This window comes from Hylobates moloch, unplaced genomic scaffold (assembly GCF_009828535.3).
Source record: "Hylobates moloch isolate HMO894 unplaced genomic scaffold, HMol_V3 SCAFFOLD_22, whole genome shotgun sequence".
NCBI classification, from domain to species: domain Eukaryota; kingdom Metazoa; phylum Chordata; class Mammalia; order Primates; family Hylobatidae; genus Hylobates; species Hylobates moloch.
The window spans coordinates 23545898-23566289 of NW_026652297.1; the positions used below are offsets into that span (position 1 = coordinate 23545898).

The 20392-nt window shown below is 39.2% G+C and overlaps 1 protein-coding gene and 1 long non-coding RNA gene across 4 annotated transcripts in view; one reads left to right on the plus strand and one right to left on the minus strand.

The window, feature by feature from the left end:
* SATB1 (SATB homeobox 1) overlaps positions 1-19254 on the minus strand; it is a 96785-nt gene extending 77531 nt beyond the window's left edge. The window contains exon 1 of one of the 2 annotated variants that reach the window (XM_032143415.2): positions 18997-19254. The gene's annotated coding sequence lies outside the window, so the exon portion shown is untranslated. Of the gene's footprint in view, positions 1-12955; positions 12975-18996 lie in introns of those variants that run through there. The other variant, XM_032143417.2, reaches the window with a different exon arrangement.
* Positions 19255-19506: 252 nt separating this feature from the next.
* The window catches only part of LOC116461640 (uncharacterized), a 42903-nt gene continuing 42017 nt past the window's right edge, over positions 19507-20392 (plus strand). For both annotated transcript variants that reach the window (XR_009211682.1, XR_004246155.2), the window contains exon 1: positions 19507-19825. This is a non-coding gene — a long non-coding RNA (uncharacterized LOC116461640). The remainder of the gene's footprint in view (positions 19826-20392) is intronic.

Consider the following 20392-nt stretch of genomic DNA (forward strand, 5'->3'; position numbering starts at 1 on the left):
AGGGGGGGAGCGCACGATTTCCGGCCCCGGGCGCGCAAGAATTTGTAATGAGCTTGATTAGAGTGAGGCGGCCCGACATTTATTACACACAATACCCAGAATAACAGGGCGCTGCGCGAGGGCTAGCGCCGGCCGCCGCCAGACGCGCCAGGGAGGGCGCAGAGGGGAGGAGGAGAGGGGGCTTCCCTGGCAGCGTCCGCCGGAGCGGGGAGGGGAGCGCGCGGCGCGCGGGCGGCAGGGGCAGGTGTGTGAGTGGGAGCGAGGAGGGAGGAGGAGCAGGACGGGTACGGGGGGCGGGGGGAAGGAAAATGACGGGGAGGAGGGGGCGAGGGCCAGGGGAGAAAACTAACCAACCACCCACAGGCCACAAAAGCCACAAAAAGGAGTACGCCTGGAGCGTCGCAGAGGGACAGGCGAGGTGGGGGGACAGGGAGACGCACCGGCCCCGTGGGAGAAGGGCGCGGGTACGCAGGTGACAGGCGCTGAGGACTGAGGTAGGGAGACATCAGGAAGTGGCTGGAGGGGTACAGACGGAAGGCAGATCTCTCCGGAGAAGCGCGGAGGGTGCAGAAACGTGTACAGCAATAAAGGCCAGGAGCCTCGAAACGCTCCTAGTGTTTATCCTCTAAGGAGGGTGGTCCTTAAACTATGAAGGGCCAACATTAGAAAGAACTGAGTAAGAGCTTTCTGTACTAGTCAGACGTTGATTCAAATCGCCCTCACTTCTGAGCCACAGAATACTTTGGAAGAAGAAATACGTGGCCGAGTTAAACAAAATTTGGGTCACTTGAAAGAGACCTGACTTGTTATTATAAAGGAAAAGATGCCATCATTCTTCAAATAATTTACCCTAGGCAAAACAGGAAAGTTTGGATTGGTAAATACATCTGTTGTAGCAATAAACACTTCTGCTGTAATCTAGGGTAGGTTACCCAGTTAGATAAATGGTCATTACCACATAAGTATGATCCTCTTATTTAGACAATCTATTAAATATAGTTCATGTAAAAACAAAGAATATTACAATGTAACCCAAAATAGAAATGCATCATTTATCGCTTAGGTTTTAGTTCTACCATTTAGGCACCCTGAAGGCAGTTAATCATTAACAAAAATAAGAATTATTTTTCAGAATATGCTGGTAGGGAAAAGAGAAAAATCAGTCAGATAAACATTTTGTTACACATAAAAAAGCAACAAGTTAGCACAAGTACTGAGATAAAAGGGAAATATGCAAATTAAGCTCTGTAAAGCCACCAATACACTCTTAGGCACACTGTTTACATTACAAATCTAAAGAAAAGCCAAAAGGTAAAGCAGAAAAGTGCAGGAAATGATGGCCTCCTGGGGGAGAGTAAGTTTAGGAGAAACACAATGAAAATATATCACTCTAATAGCACCCAAGTTTCACCCACAAACCAGAAAGGTTAGTCAAAATCTGGGAAGGCAACCGTCAATCTTGGCACACAAACCCAAGCCTTGAGCAGAAGAATGAACATGTGATAATAAAACAGAAAACACAGCATCAAAAATAGGAAAAGAAATTTAAGGCAAATTTTTAGTAAAAAGCCCAAATGATAGTAAATTTTTAAAAGTTAAAATGTGGGGAAATCTGAAGGAAGATATGTTAGCTAAAGTATAAGAAATAGAAATATGGTAGGTTAAATTTGAAATTTCCAATATGGATACTTTAATAGTTGCTTCAAACTAGTAATGCCTGACATGTTTCCCTGAAACCTGCCTTGTTTTCAGTAGGGACTGTGCACTCTAGTATCTTGTTGTGCAAATTTACAAACAATAGCAACATTTAAAAATAAAGAAAACTTATAGTGGTCCACACACACAAAAATGTAATTTAGCCAGGCAATGTCACCTCAAGCTGAATGTTTTTTATAAAAGAAAAGAAAGCTGTTGGGCAAAATAAAACTTAAACTAAGAGAAAACACCACTAAACAAAGATCACAGGAAATATCAATATTAAGAGAGACTGAAATGAAATATTGTAAATATGCTTATTACATCATTTTACAGAAATAAATAAGACAAAATGCCATCTGAATGCTTTACCCTCTTAATGACCTGGTGAATGCTAATATAATATGGGAATACAGCAATCCTTAAATTTGAATAGCACCTTTTATCTGAGTCACAAATCTATTCATAAACACAAAACATGAAAGTACGTAATAAGGACTGACTTGGCCTTGGAAAATGATAAACAGAATAAATGGGCATAAAGGCATCTAATAATGACTATATTACAATGAATAACAATATAGCACAATAAACTTCCCTCAAGCACATTTTTTATTCCAATAAGAAATGACGTAAGTAAAATGGCACATAGAGGTTAATGTACTAGTGGTATACATCACTGATGAAATTAATTACTATATATTAACTACCCTTTAGAATATTTCATTATAAGCCACTGAGTATTGGCCAATGTAAAGCCAGATAAAAATAAAAGACAAAAAAAGAAAGAAATTTGTCTTAGTCTGTTTTCTGTTCCTTTTAACAGAATACCTGAAATTGGGTAATTTATAAAGAAAAGGAATTTATTTCTTACACTGTGGAGGCTGAGAAATTCCAGATGGAGGGGCCTCATCTGGTGAGGGCCTTCTTCCTAGTGGGAGTTCTCTGCAGAGTCCTGTGGTGGCACTGGATATTACATGGCAAGGGGCTTGAGTATCCTAGCTCAGGGCTCTCTTCCTTTTCTTACAAAGCCACCAGTCCCACTCCCATGATAACCCATTAATCCACGAATGGATTAATCCATTCACAAGAGCAAAGCCCACATGATCCAAACACCTCTTAAAGGCCCCACCTCTCAATATTGCCACATTGGGGATTAAATATCAACATGAGTTTTGGAGAGGACAAGTATTCAAATAATAGCAATAATTAAGAAAATACCACCTTCCTAGGCATATGTGAACATAAACTATCATGGTGGGAGGAAAAAATGTCAACACAGGGATCTTATATTAAGCAACAATGATGCAAGCAAGTATTGAAGAAAGTTAAACTTTATAAGTCTGGCCATCAAAATAGAAAACCTCAGGAACATAAAATATTGCAATTCAAATACATGAACTATTTAACATGTGGATGCACATTTAAAACAGAGTGCATCAATTTTCTATCACATGAGAAGGCATTATCCTGGCTACACACAAAATTTTTAAAAACTTAATGAAAGGACTACTGCATGTTTCAGATGGCAATGTATTAAGATAAATATGCAGGCAGATATCCGAACGCATTAAAACACATTCAGAGTTCTGAATAGCACATACATTTGTAATAAACAGAGAAAGCATTTAGAATTTGAATGCTTTTAAGATATAGCAACTCCGCCAGTGACTGTGTTAGCAAAGCAATGCTTACCACCATAACACTTTCTAAGGACATGGTTTTTTTTTTTTTCATCTTTTAAAATTCAAATACAGTTGGCTATCTCTACACTCTTAAAGCAGCACAATTTATGTAGCGTATTGCTCTTTTTGTCGTGTCAACTCTTTGTTTTTTGGCTTTAGCTGCAGGTGGTGTTTTCCATATATGAATTTCTGGGAATATGGTCTCTGTTGGCCATATAAGGATGTGTATCTGAGCCATATGTTTTGCTGTCATGTGTCTCATTTTGTCTGTCTGGGATGTCAGGACCGATTTCCGCATCGTTTCCTGAATGGACCAAATACCAGTTTGAAAGAGCAGGGAGGAAAAAGCCGGGGCTGCAGCCCGAACAACTTTGTCAAAATATATATTGGAGAAGAAATGCAATATCCTGTAAACATTGCACCCTTCTCACGTATTATCTGTGACCGACATCATTACAACTGCATACAGTTTGGGAAAGAATCTACTTGTTCAAGTTCAGAAGTTTGCAGTATTTGTGTGCACACAGCTTAATCAGATTAAGATCCTACGTCTTAAACAGATCCCACTTCTTTGGAGGTCATGGCATGGCACATGCTAGCTGCCCTACTCTGAGAGCTGTGCCTCCTGCAGCCAACCTGACCCAGCCTTGAACTTGGGGAAAGGAAGCTGCCTCATGCTTTTCTTGTCTAGTTAATAATTAGAACTCTGATTAAACTCTCTGACTAATTAGGCAAGAAGTTCTGGCCCCCATTATATACCCTCACAGAATCTGGTATCTCTCCTTTGAAACAGTCATCACAGTCTTAATTAATTAACAATTTGGGTAATTACTGGCTTAATACATGTATCCCTTACTAGACTGTAAGCCCTATGAGAGCAGAGACTGGGTGTCTTGCTCACTGCCATATTACTACGAATTTTATACAGTGTCCTTGTAATATTTGTATTATAAATGAATAAATAGGAACAAAAGCTCACAGTGTCACTTGCAACCAATTTCCATTACAAATTGCATTGACAGTTTTTTAGAGTGATTGTAGGAAGAGGGAACATTGAAGAAGGTGGCTATATCATTTAAATTTGAATTAATTTAAATAAAATTCATTATTTAATTCCTCATTCACATTTCAGGTGCTCAATAGCCCCATGTGACTAATACTCTAATAGCGGACAGTGTAGATTATAGAACACTTCCTCATTGCAGAAAGTTCCATTGGACAGTGCTTACCCTAGAGAACTCCTTTAAAAGACAACTAAGGGAATCCAAGACTTGGCCAGGAGGAGTCTTAGAGGTGCTAAATGGCTTTCAGACATTCCAATGACATCTGAGTCAAGATAATTCGCCATTTTAGAATTAGCCTGTAGATATGTAAAGTTGCAGGAAATGAGACCTGTAGACTGCTAAATACAAATTTAAGAACTTTCTAGACATGTCTGTACTTGAAAGGGTTCTGTAATACATTTTAAGTAATGTGTTTACTCCAAAAGCTGCTTTCCATGAACATTTAAATATCTCATAGGTGAAGTTAAAAACCACAGTCATTCCCACCCTTACCCCTGTACCTACATTATATAAGCATAGCTACCCTTAGAAATGGCTCTTCTGGAAGCATTAATGTAGATACCTACTCGAACTGGGAGGGCATCCAGATAACAAATAATGATGCACTGCAGAGAATAATGGCAAAAAGCTTCAAAATGTTGCAGGCGAGTTAAAGGAGTGATGATAATGAACTCTAAATATAGGGTTTAAGGATTTTTTGGTTTTGTTTTCTTCCCCTAAGAAGTTGAGTTTCAGTTTTAGCTAGACTGATAGCGATCAAAAGTTGTTTCCCTAATTACTTGGCATAGATGTAAATACAGAGTGGTAATTCATGATACAGTTTTAATAGACAAAAGTCGTTAGAGTTGAGGGGGAAAAAACCCAATGTTTATGTTTGTTTTGGGAGATCTGGAGAGGGAAAACGAGCAGCCATTGCAGCTGGCTTCTAGAAATCCGACAGGATATCTGGGCCTTTTACTCAGAAACAATACTGTTTCATTGGGAACTTCATTGGAAAAAAAAAAAATTTAGCTACCTTTCCTTCCATGGATGCCAGTATGGATCACTTATTTGACAGGGCACAGTGGTAACAATTCCATCAAAATTGGTACCTTTATCTGGACCCAGATCCAAAATCGAGTAAGAAGAAGGAAGGATTCTTGAAATTGCCCTAGAGTCCACAAAGATGCCTCATTTTTTTCCTATAGCTCGTGGAGTGCCCTTCCTGCCCCTTCTCACTTGAGGACCTCCTTTCTGCTATCTTCTATAATGTGCAGCTTGATTTCCCCTTTTCAGTCCGAAGCCTTCTCCAGTTGTTAGTTATTTCCTTCTCCATGCTCCATTACACAGCCTGAATGCAATGTGACATTTCATATCTATCTATATGTCTGCCTCTCCAAACTGCAAGACTCTAAGCATCTTGAAGGTTTACTTATGTATATATTTCTGGATTCTCTTTGACAATCTTAGGAAGTAAAACCAGGTGCTGAGATCACAATCCAGATGTCCAGGCTGAACCCCACTGCAATGAAATCAGAATGGCTGAGGATGAGGAGAAGATATTCAGTTTTTTAGAGCTCTCAAGGTGATTCTCATATACAGCCAGGTTTGGCATCTACCAGGTTAGGTGATGTTTTAGAGATAGATAATCAAATACTCAGGACATCTCTGAGGTGGTTTTTAACTCACTCCTGGAGTCACTTGGAAAAGCGAAAGCTGTTGTATGAACCAGCAGTGGACCAAAATTTGAGAAATGTATGTGTGGGTAAGCTACTTGTTTCAAATTTCTAAAAAGGCAATAAAAGTGGGGGCAGGAAACTATTGGATCATTGATTTGGCAAATAAATACATGCTATTTGAGGAACCATAATACACTAGCATTTGGGCACTTGTTTGAGATTTACTGGGGTGCCAGAAATCCTGTGCAGGTATGTTATTTATCATGATAGACATAAGTGACTAACCACAAAATTATACATGGAAGTACAGTTCTCAAACCAGTCTATTATTTACTGGAGCCAGAACCATCCAAGTTTCCTCTAATTCTTTTTTCAATATAACATGATTTTTTCTCTCAGACAACTGTTCAGCCTTGAGTGGGCTTCTCTGTGAAGGGCTGAAAACTGTTCAACTTATTTCCAGACTGTCACTGCACTTGAACAGAACCAAAGTATTTAGATTGTCCATGTCAAGGAGCCAACTGCAAAGCATCCTAGACCTAGTTGCTGTGCCTTTAATATTCTCAGAAAGCTCGAGGTAAAATCCTCCAATTTTTAATTCCGGTGAAATCAAACAGCAACTGTTCCCAATCAACTTTTAACCATGATGTACATATCAACCAAATTTCCTTAGTTGATGTGAATGTTATTTCTAATCTTTCCTAGCTTAATTGGAGGGAGAAAGAATTTGAGGTTACAATGGTCCTGAATCCTTGTCCAGGTGATTTTTGTGGCAACATCAGCCAAAGGCAATATCTGATATTGTACTGCTGTGCCCACCACCATAAGGCACTGGATGAGGCATTGTCCATTGGGAAGGAAAGCCACCATCAAAAACAAATGCTTCACACCTGGACAATAATTAAATACTACTGTAACACTTGAAATTTGTTGAAGTGAAGGAGAAATTAAATTAAAAACTAAAGCACATTGTATTTGGGCTGATAGAAAAAGAGTTGGAAACAAACTGTGGTGATGGTTGCACAACAGTGTGAATGTAATTAATGTCACTGAATTGTACACCTAGAAACAGTCAAAATGGCGTATTTGTTACATATATTTTACCATATAAACATTTAAAAAAAAACAAAAGCAAAACAATCTTTCGTGTACGCCTAACATTGGCAGATATATAATATCAGGAAAATATCATGCCAAGCCTCAGAGAAACAATGAGCTACATCACACCGAACAATCCCATCCCCACCCCCAATCTTACATTGCTTTGTCCTTACCTGCTAACAGCTACAGTCCAGTCTATGCTACATAATTAATATGATGAATACCTGACCCAAGGATAATTAACATAGATTGGTAATTAGAGACCAAGATCCCACCCACTTTGAGGTTCCTTCAATGTAAGAAAATGGTTCTCTTTTAAGGTTTTATTCAATACAATATCTTAGCCAAAAAAAGGCACATAGACAAAAACAAACAGGAGTTCCTTAAGTCCAAAAATTTCTTTTGGAATGTTTTTCAAAACAGTAAAAATTAACTATATGCATGAAATAGATTGTCTCAGTTACACAGTACTTTGAGTGTCACGCTCGTATATGCAGAACAGCTGCAATTGTAACAATTGTATAAAGTACTAATTTGCAAATTGTCTACATAAAAAGACTTTAGATTCTATTTTTTTAATAAAAGAAAATTTTGTTTAAAAAAAGGCTTTCAAATTTAATCAGGTCAGTTACTTTTTTAGTGCTAGTAATAAGGATGAAAGTATATCTACATATAATAATTTGAAATATCATCTTTTCCTATACTGTTCCACAGTTTTCATATCATCTATTCCTATGGATTTTATATTAAACACTTGTATTAATGATGGCATTTTTAATGATTTGGAAATTCGTGTATAAATCATTTTATTGAAGTTCATATCTATATTTTTTCTTAAACACATAATTAAGGAATGCTAATATAGTGAAATCAACTTACAAAGATATATTTATTATGTGTAAAAGCATTAAATAAAATACTAAAAGACAGCTTCACAGTATAGCTATACTTAAAGCATATCCAATTACCTATCTTGTAGGTGCCTTTTTCTTTATTAATGTGTTCATTTAAAAATTTATTAGATAACTAGCATGGACTATACATGGACATTTTGAGCCAACATGAAGGAAAAAGTTGATAAATAATGCCACAGTAGAACTTTAAAAAAAGAACTAGAGAGCCTTGAGGCTGTTTTTTAATCATTTATTTTTATTTATTTTGCAAAGACTTTTCATTTGTATTATTTAATACATAAATACACTTGGGAGAGAAACAAATAGCACATTTATGAAAAATTTTGATGGAAACCAGCTTTCTGTTTTAAGACTAGACTGCTTTAAAGGTCAATATCCACTATTCTTCTATTTTACAGTTGAAGAAACACTATATATTCATATTATATTTAATAAAAATTAACCTCATCTCTTCTTTGAGGTAACAAGGCTCTCAAAAATAACTTTTTATTTCGCTTTGCACAAAGGGGTTTTGTCACTACAAATTTACAACACTGCAACCAAGTGTAAATGTATCTTCAAGGCTGGCATATGCCGCAGTTTAGGATGTAAAACCAAATCTTGTGGCATTCTCAATAGATTTGAAAAATCCAATTGTTTGGCTAACATCCAAGTAAGAATAAGCATATATATATATATATAAAATATACACATAGCATAACATTTTTATATGTACACAGATAATATTTGCATGTTATACAAGAGAGTATTTCACAATTTAAAACTAGTCTACCACAGTTTTCCTGAGAAAGCCTTTAAAACTCAGAGTTAGTATAATACCCCTACTATTAAGTAACTCCCACAAAAAGGAACATAAATCACATAGTGGGAAAAGTAGTGGAGAAAAGATAGAGAAACTAGATTTGGGTCTTGCTTCTTACTCTACTCACTAGCTGAGTGATCCTTCATTAGTTAAGCAGGATCAGGTTCCGTATCTATAAAATGAATGGGTAGAGTCTGATCATCTTTAAGATCACATAAAAAAACTCTTTCTTTAATTAAAAAAATTAAGTTCACTTGAAAGAGAAAATACAAATACAAGGAAATTTCTCACATGCTACGTTAGATGTTTATCTCTATATAAGAGACAGGTGTCAAACAAACAAATTAAAAAAAATAACCGCTAAAGCAAAGAGAAACTTTAACTCACCAGATTCCATCTGTTACATTTGAATTCATGCATAATTGATTATCCATGACTGGTAAATTCTTTTCTCACTAGCCGACCACAATTTTTAAACGTTGTGTATTAAATCACTACTAAAGTAGACTGCATTTCAGAAACGGCATGGGGTAGAATACGAATATTTTAAATGAAAAATTACATGCCGGTTAGTAATAATACAGCTGACCTATGTTTAAGGGAGAGAAATTTTAATCATGTGCATATTAAATATTAATAACCTATTCTGTTATTGTTATAATAAGGTTAAGTAGGCTTCTCCATGCTTAAAGAAAGAGGGAGAAGTGGGAATGCATAATGGTGCAAAAAGATACAGCGACAGGAGACAGACATAAGGAAAATGTGTCAACAATAAATAAGAGGAAATGAGAAAGAAGGAAAAGATGAAGGTGGAAACTAATCTCTATGTGTCATTATGACTGCCAGAGTACTGGCAAAGAAGCAGCATCCTTTTATTTCAATTTTAATCATTTCTGAATTTTAATACCCGGCTCCTTTTGTAATTCTCCTGGCATTCCCCATATGCCTCCATCCCAGCCAAAACACCAGTGTAAATTAAATGGCAGGCAACCACACCACTGATGTAGCCTCCCCAAAGAACCTACCAGGTGACCAAAAGCAAAAAAGGTATGTCTACCTTATGTCCCTGAGGACCTCTAGCCAATTAACTGGCTGAATGTTTTCTACTTTCTTTAATTTTGAAAAGAAGGACAGTAGTTAGGTAATCTACAGATAGAGAATCATTAAAAAAAAATAAAGCAAGCCAGTAGTAATACAATAATCGGTGACCATCAGGGCCTGGAAAAATGAGTTTGCTCTCATTGGCACTAAGGAGCATCACATGATTATTTAATTACAGCTCTAATTTTTGTCTCGTGGATGGCAACATATCAACAATTAATAGGGCAAATAGAGGAGACTGTGTTTTTAAAGAGACAGAATGTGCATGATAATGTAATAGGTCACACAGCAGTGCACCACTTAAGAAATTTCTGTCTTTCGTGCAACTAAATAGGACTGTCTTGCAAGCAGCCCCACTCATATTTTAAAATGAAAATAAAATTTAAAAGGAAGTGTCTTTTTTTAAGATAACTTTCATAGAATGCCTAGAACTTTTCAGAATATTTTGGATGCAGCTAACACAACCCTACTGCAATTTCAGAATTAGTTTTAAGGAATGGAATAAAATATTCATATATAAACACTCCAAATCTTAGAATATTTTTCAAACAATGTATTTAAGCTGCAATGAAAAATATCTTTTTATCCAATAATTATAGTAGTATTTATTCAATGGGAGCCTGAAAAACAATCATTATTGTAGGAAAGAATGCATAGAAGGTCAATCAGCCTTGAAGCACTAGTCCATAATATTTTTGGTTCTGGAATATCAGAAGGATGGCTACTTGGTGGCTCAAATTGCAAGGAACTCAGGGGAGTGCTCTGTTTGACTCCAGTATTGTTTGTTACCACAACCAAACACCAAAGAATGAAGCTGAGCAGGCATACTTAACCTAATACTGAAGGTCAGACAATGAGGATAGAACAGAGATCCAGGTGCTACCAAAAAAAAAAAAAAAAAAAAATCATCCAATTATCCAGAAAATGAGGCACATGCAGATTAAGTGTTCAGATAACCCTAGTAAAAACAGAAAATTAGAAAGAAAAGTCTCTTTGCCAATAAATCTTTATCGGCACAAGCTACATTTTATATTTTATTATTAATTTAGCAATTCTTTAATGAGTGCCCAATACGTACAAGGCACAGAATGCTAACTATGAACTTTCTGTTTTATATAACACAGACATACCTTATCACTTACTTACTTTTTTGTAGTTTAATACTTACAGAAATATATAGCAGCTTCTACAAACTTCAGAAAGTGGGAATACTAGTGCGTTTTTAAGAGCCATATTACAAGGTTACAAGATCTACAAATTCAAATCAACCAAGATAACTCAAATAGTTAACCAATTTGATAGAATTGTCTAAGTAAGGCTAAGTCTAGCTTTAAATCCCTCCAGTTTCAGTAACCCATTGTTTTGCCATGCCAGAAGCCATAGTGAAAACCCAGGTTTGAGATTTAGACAATGAAATAATCTTAGAACTACCTCTGTGATTAACTGCTGAAATGTATGTAGAATATTAGGTTATATAGAGTTGTAAGTAATCACAATTTGGCTAAAGAAAAAGTGACTAAAATTATTCCACCAAAAGAAGTATTAAGAGGAGCAAAATCAATCGAATAAGCTTTTAATGGATTATGTTGGCCAAAGTCATCAAAAAACAAAAAAAATGAGTATCTCAAAATACAATTTGGAAAAACTAAAACCACTGAGGAGCAATAATTTCTAATGACACTGGAAAGAAAAAAAACACAGGAGAAAAATTTTATAACCCAGTGAAAAGTTTTAAAATCAATTTGCTTTAGTAGAAAATCTTTCATAATTCTGAACCAAAACCCTGACTCCATACATTCTAAAAGAATTTTTTTAAAGAATCAAGCAAGCAGCCGCTTGTATGATGAGTATACATCATTCTTTTTTAACATGGTTGTTAATAGTTAACATGCCTCAGAAAAGGCTGTAATTAACTGTCTACTGCTCTAATAACACTAATAAGCATACAGTATTATTAAAATACAGTGATTCTATACAAACTGTCATTGTTAAACTTTTAAGATAATGTTCTAAATTGTTTGAGTCCTCTTAAACCACCCAAAGGGAAATGCAACTCTAAGAACTTTTTTAAAGCATAGTTATTAAAATATTGTTTTTTCCTCCCACAGTCTGGAGATCACTGTCTACCATTAAACAGTACATCCAAGTATCATTTCAGTTGGTGAAAATACAATGGGAAGCATTTGGATTATTTTACAAATTCTATAGATTTTTTAAAAATTTAAAACTGTATGCATCTTAATTTAGTACTTCATTCATTGATAAAATATTTTCTGGGGGAAAGAAAGGCTTGCTATATCAAGAATCACATAGCCCTGTTGTTAATCCCCAATGATTTCCATTGTCTGTTTCACTAGAACAGGAAAACTCAATTGCATTCAATATCAAACAGCTAATTATGGATATGCTATATTCAAGATTATCTCCATTTCAAAGATATCTGCATACACTAAGTTCTATTTATAATAATTATTACAATAAAATATTTATAACATAAAACCTCTTTTGCCTTAAAGTCCGTAACATTATAAACATTAAAAGGCCAAATTGTCATTTACATGCTCTTAATGGCATATCAGGAACCATGAATAAGACTATAGAGGAATCTCTAGCAATCAACTCTACTACCTGCCTAGCTTCCAGGAAAACTGCATCTAAAGAATGCTCCCTCACACAGATTACTGACTACCTTTACTTTAAATATTTCAAGAAGGTCTAATAATTCTCCCTGGGAACTTGCTACTATATCTCACCACCCAAAAAAGAATGCCCACTGAAGAATTTTTCTTAGTATCTGGTCCCAAATTTTCTAGAGCTCAGAAAAAGCAACATCCCAACAGAAAGCCCTCCCCCGAACACTCAATGCCTATCTGTCACTGTGGCTGGAGTCCTGATTCTCCATATGTAACATTACAGTAACTTTTCTGGCACTTACCCTCCAAATATCAGAAGCTGCTCTCCGAATCTAGCCCTACAGGAGATGTCTGAAAAAGTAGTCTTGATGAGGTGACAATGATGAAGTTCTCTCTGGCACCGCTAGCAAGGCAGAAACATCCCCAAATGAGGTGGTTACCAGTTGCCTGTGAAGCAGCTGGACCATTACTGCAGTTCTGAGGGTGCGTCACAAATCAGGTCATAGCTCTGGGTAGAGTCCACCCACTTCACCCAGTATAACGCCCTCTACTTCCTGCACACCTGGGGGGAAAGGGGTGCAGAGGGGGGAGGCAGCTTAAGTCCACATAGGTACTAGTAAAGGCACAGCCAGGTGCAGCCTGACATCTGCTTCTGCAAGCATTTCAGCCTCATCTGGGGACCTGCACCCCTAGGTATTCAGAAATGTGTGCAACAATAAGCAGGCTCTAAAATGAGTGATGAGTGTAATAAAATATTGCACAGTTAAATGTTTTATCCAGCAAAATCTTTCCTCCACTGGAAACTGAACCAACTCTTAATTTTTGATTACAAGCCACTTCTCTACAAAATGTCAAATAACTGGACTGAATAAATTTCAGCAGAAACCAGGGACATAAATCCTGAGGTACCAGTTAACTAATTTTCATCTCTTGTAACTAAACTACATCACCGCATAAACTGAATTACATCCTTGAAAGTCCATTGAAAGAGGTTATTAGAATTTCGATTAGGAATTTTCAAACTGCAACAACTGTAGAAGTGATACAAAATAACTTGAAAGCATAAAAATAGGGCAATATGTTGGAGAAATGCTACACTACTAAATCTCACCCTGAATATATATACACACAATCTGTATCTATTTACTCTGAAATATCTAATCTTAAAAAAGACTTAAAAAAATAAACAGCAAAAGATACCATTGGCATAAGTTCAAAAGTATGAAATAATGTGTGTTAATGTGTTGATCACACTCTATGAAGACATCAAGTTTAAATAGACTTACCATTGAGAACAGCATTTAGGAACGATATATAAATTACTATAGTAGACACTTTTTCTTCAGTATAGTGAAGGAGAAGAACCTTGTGTAACAGATTTGATTTATATGTTGTTATTAAGACCATATTCTACCCTGATGTCAGTGGAATATGTGACTAGGTATTGATAACTGTGTATAGACAGTTAAGTGTAACCGCTTCTTAGATAATTTAAGTGATAATAAGCCTTTTCTCAAGTTAATTGTGAGTTCTGGAATTCAACTTTAACAATATTTTGATGTTTCCAAGGGGTCTTGAAAGAGAAAGGATTTTTAACGTAAAAGAAAAACAACAAATACATTTAGTATTATAACAAAGTAGAAATCTCCCTTATTTTAAGGATGGCAGATTAACAAGAAGTCAAATGAAGGAGGTAAGAATATTTTCAGAGAAAAGCTTAGAGAGTCAATCAATAAATCAATCAATGAGCCCCACTTTATATTCATATTTTCAGAACTCCATTAAAAACTCAAACATTCCATCTAAGACTTGGAAGAGGAGACACTTTATTGAAGTTATTATCTGAGGAATCAAATAGTTTAATCTTTTTGGAACTCTGTAGAAAGTTAATTTAGCAAAACACATTTGAATGTGTTTGAACATATTTATCCCGAGGTTGCTTTAAGATGACTATTTTAAGTGGCATGCAGATTCTTTTGGGGTTTTGATGTTATAGTTGAGGTATGCAAAGTAAAAGTGCATAACATTTCTTTCAACTGGTTCTCACATGACAGAAATGAGAAGATGAAATTAGCTGTCTTTAAAGTTTTGCCATAGGGAAATGATAAGAAAAACTCCTCTCGACCCCTATCCCCAACCAGGAAGAGTCTGAAGCCCTGGATTATAGCACAGGTAGATATTAAAATGGAGACAGAGCCGTTATTTAGTGGTGACAGGAATATAAATACGTGCACTAACCTATAAACTGGTATTTACTTCAGGAAGGTAAGTAATATTTTTCCTCTGATTGCTGCACTGTCAGTTTAATGCAGCGTAAATAAACAGTAGGTGCCTGCTAGCTCGAAGTAGGAAGTGTTCATTCCACACGAGGAACAGATTACTGAAGCCTGATGCTCATCATGCTGAAACATAACTTTCATTTTACCAGAAAATATACCCTACTGTGGATGATTTTTCGTGCCTGATCTATTAATTAACTTAACTCTGTTCTGTCAAGATGTAAGCCAATTTGTAAAAATCATCACAGAGTTTTGGAGTTTGAAAACCAAATCAATTTGAAAAGCAAGAGTAATGACTGTTCTGTAATCTGATCACAAATGCTAAAAATGAATAGCTAATATAATAAGCACAAACCACACAAAACCGAAAAAGACAAAAAACATTTTGAAATATCATAGAACTTAATCTGAGTTATCTCATTTACTCGAGACAGTCCTCATTTGTTAATTAAAAGCACCTGGCACCTTTAATATTTTGCAGCCTTGTGCCACTTTGGTCTTTTCAATATGTATGCTTATTCTGCTCTCTGAAACATCTGAAGGTAAACCATTCATAAAAATCAAACCCCATTCCTTAATTCCAATAGAAATATTGCTGAACTCTCCTGAGAGAAGCGGCAAGTTTGAAGATCAAATGATGATATCCTTCCTAACAGTATTCATGTAAAACGTGTTTTTTCTATTTTATGTATGCCATAAAGCTATGACAGTATATAGCAACTAATTTTCTTTTTATATATGAGTACTGAGCAAAATATTTTGTAGCATCATTTAAAATAAGAACCCATCTTATCTAAAAAGTGTAAAAGGCAATTTGGGGAGGTTTCTGTTTATAACATGAACAAAATTCTGATAATCAATACATTGAAAAGGAAAAAGAGATTAAAAACATTTTTGCATTCAACTACACCATGTCTAGAAATAGTCTGAAGATTGCTTTAGTCATATGCATTTGTTTTAAATGCTTCATCAATTCCAAGTGCTAATATATTAATTACAGCCATCCAAGACAACATGTATGGAAGAAACTATGTGTGTAAAGGTCATATCTATGTATAGCCCTTTTGGAAATTTACAGAGCAGATGAAAACCCACTAGAGTGCTTTATAGAGTCCCTGCTGTATATCCATGTTGTGTTTAGCTTAATAGTGTTTGTAACCAAAATATTTTTACAATAATGAGGAACAGGTGCCTGTCACCTGACCTTTCAGGCCTAATTTACAATCCACAACCTGTCATATGAAAAAGAACTAAAAATTCTCCTCCAGATATTTTAGTCTTTACTAAGTTAATGTAGTATTTCTTTACCATCACTGAGCATATCATGTCTTATTTAATCACAGGTTCATATAGCTGGCAACAGATTTCTTTGCAGAAATAAACCAATATTCATTTTGTTGTCGTTCTTAAGATGTTGGGAGACAAAAGAACTACTTTTGTAGATTATCAACCAAAGAATATATTAATTTCTTACAAATCTGAACAAAAAACATTCCTTTTGAATACTTTTACATACAAAGAACTATTATTTATTACATATTTCAGCTTGTGGGAAAGTGAGGAATGCATTGATTCTGGAAATAACTATTCAGACTTTTGGAAGTTATTTAGGTCTTCTTTCTCTATCATTTTTCTCCCCCCATCCTGCCCTCCCACCAAATTTTAAGGAGCTAGTACCTTAGGAGGGAAATCCCTATTCGTTATTTTTTCATACATCATTTATATTCATTATTCAGAAAGAAATACAAAATTGAATTGTAATTTTATTTTTCTTGTATAATGTTAGATGTAGCACTATCCAAATTTGACAATCCCTTGTATTTTATAGCTACTGTTTACATATTATGTATTACGTATGACTGAACAACTCTACATTTAAAATATTGTTTTCATTAGAAAAAACTATGAAGTAATAAGTGTCAAATGAAGATGAAGAATAAACATATTTGGTATATTTATAAAATGCATAGTCATTTAAAACGTGTACAAATAGAATACATAGTTTGCTACTGTTACATTTTATATAGTATACACATTGTCCACAGTGTATTTAATAATGTGCTTAACCAAGTTAATTAAAGTATTTGTCTGATGATTGTGTAATAAACACTTGGAGAGGTAGTGAAAGATACAGCCAGTTACTTCTGCTAACTAAAGTTGAAATTATGCACTTATTATAACCTTTTCTAACAATGTGAGAAAAACAGAGTAAATATATTAAATTTGTTTCACAACAGATGCTTAGGTTGTTAATATTTAAGATGCCTATTCATGCTATTCCTGTCTGCACATTTGTCAAAAATGTAAGCTTGAATGCTAATGTTTGCCAGCAGACTGGAGCAGCCAGTATATGAATGTACTACTGTTCTACGAAAATAATATGCAATAGAAATAAAGGACTACTGCTAAATCATAGCACTAGTACCATACAGGAGATGAGAGGTTTTTAGAGCAAACACCTCAACCTTGGTTTTCTTCAGACTTAAAGTATGGGTTTTTGTTTTTTATTTTTGCAGCTACATTTGAGCACAGAATAAATCTCACATTCCTGACATCTCAGAAAAATCCACTTTAGATAGAGTGTAAATTTCAATTAAGTTTCAACGGGATGAGTTACTCTGTCAGCAGTACAAACACCGTAAATATCAGATTGCTTAGGACAAAACCTGACACCGAGCGGTAACATTTTACTCATTCTTACCCTACCCCCCGCCCCCTTGAGAAAGTCAGGTCCCCTGGCCTCCAAGGATGCAAACATGGAACCCCAGTCAGTCAGAGCAGTAAGGTTCTCTCCGGGGAATAGGGCATCTTTCTGTTTTCCCTGTCTCTTTTATAACCATGTGGAGTTCAAGTCTTAGAACATTTGCTTGTAAGTCCGGAATGCCACTGAGAAAGTTCGCCAAGGAAGGGAGCAGAGGTCAAAGTTGCCAACCAGGACACTTTGAGAGAGGACCCTGTGGTTGACATTTGTTAGTGAAATTTGCAACACCCCAGTGGAGGCCGAGGCCAAAACCTTCAAGGAGATCCCTATGCCCCTTTCCCCTGTTGGTCTTCTGAGGTCATCCCAAGAGGAAACTGCGTTTCCCCAGTAAGCACGTGGCACTCCCCGGACCTGCCACCTGCCTGCTTCGTCCTTCTCGTCGTGGTTTCCCAAACCCCGGTTCTGCCGCCCCGGGAGTCTTGGCACTGGAGCAATAGGAAAAGGCCACTGCGCTCGGGTCTGGACAGCAGGAGGGAGACACGGTGTGGACTGCGAGGCTGCACCTGTGATGTCCCGGCCCCTGCTAAGAGGACGGCCCTTTCTTCTCCCTCTTGCCCAACTCCAAATCCACATTCACGCCAGCAGCCTCTCCAGGACCGGCCTCGCTACAGCCAGCGATGGCTCGAAAAGAGGAGTGCCGCCGCTTTCAAACTCCGGGCTCCAACTTGAGCGCCCCGGCGCCCGAGTAGCTGCCGGGATGCAGAAGTTGCCACAAACTTCCCAGGCCCCTCTTCGCCGATGCTTACAATCAGCCGTGCCGGCAGGGAGCGGAGGGAGGCGGAGATGGACCGGGAAAGGATGCTGAGCAGACTCGCGATCCGGTGGGGGAATATTACCACTCCCGCAGCCCACTCCTTCAGGCACCTTACTGGCCGCCCGGCTCCAGAACGCACGGAGAGGCTCCCCTTTTCCCCATTTGCTTCCTTCGGTCTTTTCCACTCCCCTTTCCTCTTCTAAAAGAGGCCATACCGGTGACCTGAAGGAGTTTGTTCAGCCAGGGTCTACTGGGCAGGTGTGGTGGTGTGTCCACACCCAGACAGAAAACGAATGGCATCTTCAAGTCCCCCATCCCGACCGCTCTCCCCTACTCTACCAGCCCACCCCTCCGAGGTCCGTCTGCGTGAGAAAAGGGGCTCGGAAGACCGTTGAAGCCCTGCGCCCAAGAGAGGGGAGCCAAGCCGCCCCAATAGGGGACGCGGGGTGGGTGCTACAGAGAAGTTTGGATTGATTCCGGAAAAAGAGGGACAGAGATAAAACAGTAAGAGTAGCAAGGAGAAAAGGGAGGCAAAAGAGCAGAACTCACTCAGGCATGGACGTTGGGGGCGGCGGTGGCTGTCGAGTGCGGGCCTGAAACCAAGAACGGCTCCCCGGGCGGGCGCGCCGGCGTCGGACTTCCGAGGCGGCGGCTTCTGCCTCTCCTGCCGCCGCCGCCGCCGCCGGAGCTGCGGCTGCCGCGGAAGTTAATTGCAACTTGACTTCAAGTTGTTCTCTTTCCCCATCCGAAGTGGGCGTTTAAAGGGGAGAGCGAGGCGAGGAGCGAGCGAGCGAGCGCGCGGGGCCAAGGGAAGGAAGAGAAGGAGGGGGAGGGAGGAGATGTTAACGGGCGGGGGGGGAGAAGGGGGAGGGGGCGGCGGGGGCGGGAGGGGGAAGGGGCCGGCGGGAGCTGCTCTCGGCTCGTCGGTCGCGGCGCCCGCAGTCTGGAGGCGCACCGGAGCGGCCGGGGCGCCCCCCGCGGGAGCCCGCAGCCACCCGGGACGCGCATCCAGCCGTGGCGCTTCGGGCCGGGCACGCTGCGTCCGGGGGCTCGGAGGACCCCGCGTAGCCGCCGCTTCGGAGCCTGTGCGGCGCGGGCTGGCCAGCGGGGTGGCCAGGGCCCGGCCCGCCTCCCCAGCGCCCGCCCGGCTTCTCCCCCTGGCGGTGGGAGCCTCGGCGGCCGCTGGCGACACTAGGCGCACTGAAGCCCGAGCCGAGCCGAGCCCGAGCCGCCGCAGCCGCCGCTGCTGCGCGCCGCTCCCGGGCTCCCTCCCAGCGCGCCGGCTGGGGTGTGGGGGGCGGCGGGCCGGAGGGCTGAGGGCGGGCCAGGGGGCGCACACGGGGGTTGGCGCGGAAGACAGGACCCTCAGCCTCGAGGGGTAAGTGTGGGCGCTTGGGGGTGCGCTTGGTGTGCGCGGCGCGGTTCTCATCGCCCGCCAACCCTGCCCCCTCACCTCTCCGGGGGCCCCCAACACGCGCACCCCTCCTCTTGTCGCCTGCGGCTTCCTCTTGTTGTTCGTTGTTTGGCTGGGTTTTGGGGGGTGAGTAGAGGGGGTTACTGTAGTGTGTGTGCAGGCGGAGGAGGAAGTCAGGTGAGAGGCCCCGAAGCACCCCCACCTCAACCCAGCCTGCGTGGGATGTATGCTTCCCCACTAGGGGCATGTGGGCCAATTTTTTTTTTTTTTTTTGTCTGTCAGTGTTCGGTCGAGACGATGTTTCCTAGAGGGCCTCCTTCACTTACAGCCTGGTCTGTCCATCTCCCTTCATCCCACCCTCGTCCCTCTTAGCCCCCTATTCGGGAGCCCTGCACCCCAAGTGAGGAGCACGTGGCGGAAGGAGGAGGAGGCCCTCTCTTGACGACCCCCACGCTGTGACCCAGCCCATTTGTTTAAATATTTATCCTCACGTCACCAGCTGTACTTTTCAACCCACTGGAACAAGATGCC